We start from the raw sequence: 4,971 nt of genomic DNA, 5'->3' as shown, positions 1-4,971 counted from the left end.
ATTGTTATAAATTAGACCACACAATTTTCTGGTCTATTGAAATTATTTTATTAATCAAGTAAGCAGACACAAGCAAAACAGCGCTGGGCGGCTGGGGAGTCTCCGCTCCGCAACAGCACGCAACTTCCCTTTCCAGGGTTGCTGTTTTATAGCAGTCGAATTCCGGCTTGTCAGGACTTGTTGAACTGGCTGAGGCTGCGCAGTCTATTGTTGAGAGGGGGGTCGTTGTTCCTCTGCCGGTGATCACGCGTTGTGCTCGTGTTCAGGTGGGGGAAGTGAAGTGGCAAAAAGGATGTCTTGTGGTAAGGAACTTCACAGAGTCTGTTTTCACTCAAGGATGTTTACCCAACACCCCCTCCTGCTATCTGTTTGCTTAATCCTCCCCCTTATCAAGGCCATTAAATTGTGCACCCTTATCTCCTCAGCAGATCCTCCAAATTCCTCAAAGACAATGAACAAACCCCCACTAATTTATTACAATCCCTCCTTTTTCTTTTTCTAACATATTTTGTTCATTGAATTTTTGCAATATTTGCTTGCTGAGCATCAAAGTTTCTGCGTTGTCCTCCTGCTCAAGAGATTCATACTTAGCACGCACGAGCATAAGATGAGCTGCCTCTAATCGGCTTTTTACAATTGCAATTACTCGATTGAATATACATGGTCCAAAAGTCAGTGCTAATATAAGTAACAACAAGGGCCCCGCTATGGTTGATAGCAGGGTAGTAAGCTAAGGTGAGTAATTAAACCAGGATTCATACCAATTCTGACGAGCCTCATTTTCCCTTTGGCGTTTTTCTAATCCTTCCCGCAATTTAGTCATTGTATCTCTCACCACCCCAGTATGATCTGCATATACACAACATTCTTCACGCAGGGCTGCACACAGTCCTCCTTGTTGTAAGAAAATCAAATCCAACCCTCTACGGTTTTGGAGTACCACTTCAGATAATGACCTAACCGATTTTTCCAGAGCTGTTATTGATTGCTCTATACGGGCCAGATCCTCATCTACGACAATGCGTAGAGAAGTAAATTCCTGGCTTTGTTTTACCAGGGAAGCAATTCCAGTTCCTGCACCTGCAGCCCCGAGAGCCATTAAAGTGGCTAAGGTGACGGCCGTAATAGGCTCCCTCTTTACCAGATGGTATTCAGCCACTGTGTGATGGGTATACATATACTCTTCAGTGTGGTATTGAATCCTTGGTATAATGACCACCTGTACACAAAAATCATGAGATGTGCTAAACAATTTTAAAGATATGCAAGGAGTGACTCCTAACGATGAACATACCCACCTAGTGTTATTTGCAGGAATTAACCATTTGTGGGTTCGGTCCATTTTTTCAGTGACATGGCACAGATCATTTTTATCTCTTGGAACTGTGCCGACACATCTACCTTTTCCTGTAACTTGAGTCAAAGTTATCCCGATTTCCTGACCCCAACTGCATTTGGAAGGATTTAACTCATTTGAATATTCAGACCTCCCCATATCCCCTATAGCTTCATAATATGGGGGCTTAACACTTACACATAGCCAGCACCCTTCAGTTATCTCAGGATTAGTTTGATTTAGTACCTGGAAACTAGCATTTATAACTTTCCACATACTACTCCCGGGTACAACCTCTTTCTTTTTCACAATGCTTGGAAGCAGTGTGGGAAAGGATAACTCTGTCGACTTATTGAAAAACACTGTAGTAGGTCGGGCAGTCCCAGGTATCTTTACAGTCTGGGCAATCAAAACTTCCCCTAATAACTCTTTATTAGGCCCGACTACCTTGGAAGTCTCGGGTATTTCCTTCTTTATTAGTATGAGTCCTCCCTTGTCAGTTCCAGGTTCCGTATACCTTATTCCCCACACTCTTCCCATGTTCCACCCTCTATCCGTGGGTTGGGTAACATTTAAAAAAAGATATTTGCAGTTTCCACGTCCTCCCCACCCTTGCGGTGGAATGCACCCATATGGACCCCATTGGACCCTTAAGTATTTATCTCTACCGTATCCCGGTATCCAGCTAGGGGCTATAGTCTCACAACCCCAGTAGCTGCAGTAATATTGATTAGGGGAGTTGCAGTACCCCTTTCCAGGATTCGAACTCGGGCACATATAAAATCCCATATATTCCCAGCATTGGGGCCTCGGGATCAGCTTACATAGTGTAGAAGTAAAGCTTGGCCCCCCCGATGTTATCTGGGTAGCAATAACCTGTTGATCCTCGAATCGACTTAAAGTCCATTTAAAGGGTTGGTGGGGGTGGTGTTGAGTCGCTATGCAGGATGAAATCACTGCGAGAACCCCTAAATACCGATAGGAATGGCTGAGGCCCATTTCTTTCCCCACTTATTCACTCCTCTGCCTCACTCGTCAGTTGGGTTGCAGCCAACTACGAGGTTTTAGTTCTTCTCAGCAGCAGTAGTGTTCTTCAGGGGAGAGCCTCTACCTTAACCCACGGTACCTATCGAGTTCGTCGCAATGTGAGCTTCAGGTCTTTGTTTCCTGGAGCGATCTCCCACTTCTCGTCACAGATGGGTCCTTTAACACGGCTGGCATGTGTCCATCCTTTCTCCACAGTCCGGACAGCTGTTTCTGTAGTAAGCAAAACAACATAGGGGCCTTCCCATTGTGGTGTTAATGTAACTTCTTTCCAAGTTTTTATCAGGACCTTATCTCCAGGCTGTATCTTGTGGATTGCCATATCCAAAGGAGGACGTTGCACAATTAAACCCTTTTTCTGTAATTCCCTGCGTCTATTTATCAATTGTGTGAGGTAAGGTTTTAATTGATCATCTTGTAGGTGGGGATGATCAAGGGGTATCTCAAGATCGTAAGGCATACCATACAGCATTTCAAAAGGGGAGATTCCCAGATCAGTCCTGGGCTTCACGCGTATACTTAACAAAGCTAGCGGCAAGCACTTTATCCAAGAGGTTTTCGTTTCTAACATTAATTTAGTAAGTTGCTTTTTAATTTCCCCGTTCATCTGTTCTACTTTCCCCGAGCTCTGAGGATGCCAGGGAGTATGATATTCCCATTTGATTCCTAAAGCTTTCATTGTGTCACGGGACACTTTTGACACAAAGTGTGATCCCCTATCAGAATCTATTGCTTCTACAATCCCATATCGGGGAATTATGTTTTCTAACAATATTTTCACTACGGTTTGTGCTGTAGCCCTTGTCGTGGGAAATGCTTCAACAAAATTTGTAAGATGGTCTATGATTACCAGCAAATATTTGTATCTTCCTGTTTTGGGAAGTTCGGTAAAATCCAATTGAATTCTTGCAAAGGGTCGGTGGGCTAATTCTCGTCCTCCCAGAACCCTTTTTCTCATATTTTTAGCATTTACCCTCCGACAAATCATACACCCATTAACAATTCCCTTTGCTATGTTATATATCCCTATACACATATAATTATTGGCGAATTGATCTACTAACGCCTGAGCACCCCAATGCATTTGTTCATGAAATCTCCGTAGCACCCTCATAGCTACTGATTTTGGTAACACTTCTTGTCCGTCAGGTAGTACCCATTTTCCTTTTTCACTTTCTCGAATCCCCATTTGTGTCATCTTTTCCTTTTCTACAGTAGTAAAACAAAACAAGGGGAGGGGAGCGTGCCCACCAGAACATAAAGACTTAGCTGGGCCATGCTTGTAACACTTCCTGTAAGGCGGACTCTCCTCCTCCAAACAATTACATTCTATCCCTTCTACTCCCCAGTCTTTCCAGCAATCATAGCATGGAAATTTCTTTAAATCCTTCCCCTTGCCACAATTCGGGCAGTCTGCTCTCTTAGTCAGTTCATATACACCCATGAGAGCTGCTCTTTTTGCTTCCTGGTCAGCTAAGTTATTACCTCTGATTTGGGGATTCAGCCCTCGCTTGTGTCCTTTTACATGCACCACCGCAATCTCCTTAGGCTCCCTGATGGCTTGTAAAACTTGGAGAATCAACTCCTGATGAATTAGTCCTTTTCCTCGTGAATTTATAAATCCTCTCTCTTCCCATATTTTCCCAAAGGTGTGTACATGCACCACACCAAAGGTGTATTTCAAATCTGTCCAAATGTTTGCCAGCTCAAGAGCTCTTATCAAGGTGATGATTTCCACCTTTTGGGCTGATGTTTGTTACCGCATATCCTGTGAAGCAAAAATCCCTGGCGGACGAAGCTGCTGCCATCTATGTACCAATCCTCCACATCTTCTAGGGGTGTTTCCTAGAAGTCTGGTCAGCTGGAGTATACCGTGTTCATGGTCTTGATGCAAGATCTGGCGATCTGGGAACAGTTACTGAGGAAAGAGGCTAGGTTCATAGTATTAGTGCTGAAAATATATATATATATATATTAGTAAACTAATAGTCCATGATACACATTCCTCCTCTTCTTCAGTAGCTATCATTTGTATATTGCAACAGTGTCCCCTTTTCCCGAAGGGGTCTGTCAAAACTTCAAGATCACAGGCTAGATGTTCCCTAAATATGGTGGGGTTATTTTTGAACCCCTGTGGTAACACTGTCCAAGTAATCTGAGTTTCTCGTCCTCTATTAGGATTTTCCCATTCAAAGGCAAAGAGTTTCTGTTTTTCATTTGCCACGGGCAGGCAGAAAAAGGCATCCTTTAAATCTAGTACCATGAACCAAACTTGACTATTTTTCTAATTTTGTAATTCCAATCATTTTTCCCAAATTAAATTTCAAGCATTGCAAAAAAAATGCCTTTTCCTGTTGGCCAGTTACTCCTATTACATTTACAGAGTAATTAACACAGAGAAAGAAGCTCCCTTAACCAACAAAAATTCAAGCCTCTCTCTTCGTTCCCTAGCTTTATTTCAACCAGTGGACCTGCTAGGGTAGATGCCCCAGGTCTCCCTTATTCCTGGCTGTTGTAAGTTTATCCTGCAGCCTAAGACAATTTCTTTCTGATATCAGGGGGCTAATTGCCCTAGAAAGAGGCTAGCCAAT

The 4,971-nt window shown here is 43.2% G+C and overlaps 1 long non-coding RNA gene across 1 annotated transcript; it reads right to left on the bottom strand.

Annotated features, from left to right (window-relative positions):
- Positions 1–506: 506 nt before the first annotated feature.
- LOC118160120 lies at positions 507–2,620 on the bottom strand. Its single transcript, XR_004747342.1, has 2 exons — positions 2,213–2,620; positions 507–568 (listed from the first exon to the last, which is right to left on the bottom strand). It is a non-coding gene; the product is annotated as an uncharacterized LOC118160120 (long non-coding RNA).
- Between the last annotated feature and the right edge of the window lie 2,351 nt (positions 2,621–4,971).

This window comes from Oxyura jamaicensis, unplaced genomic scaffold, assembly GCF_011077185.1.
Source record: "Oxyura jamaicensis isolate SHBP4307 breed ruddy duck unplaced genomic scaffold, BPBGC_Ojam_1.0 oxyUn_random_OJ100031, whole genome shotgun sequence".
NCBI lineage: Eukaryota > Metazoa > Chordata > Aves > Anseriformes > Anatidae > Oxyura > Oxyura jamaicensis.
Note: the sequence above shows the minus strand (reverse complement) of the source record. Positions and strands in the feature narration are given on the sequence as shown.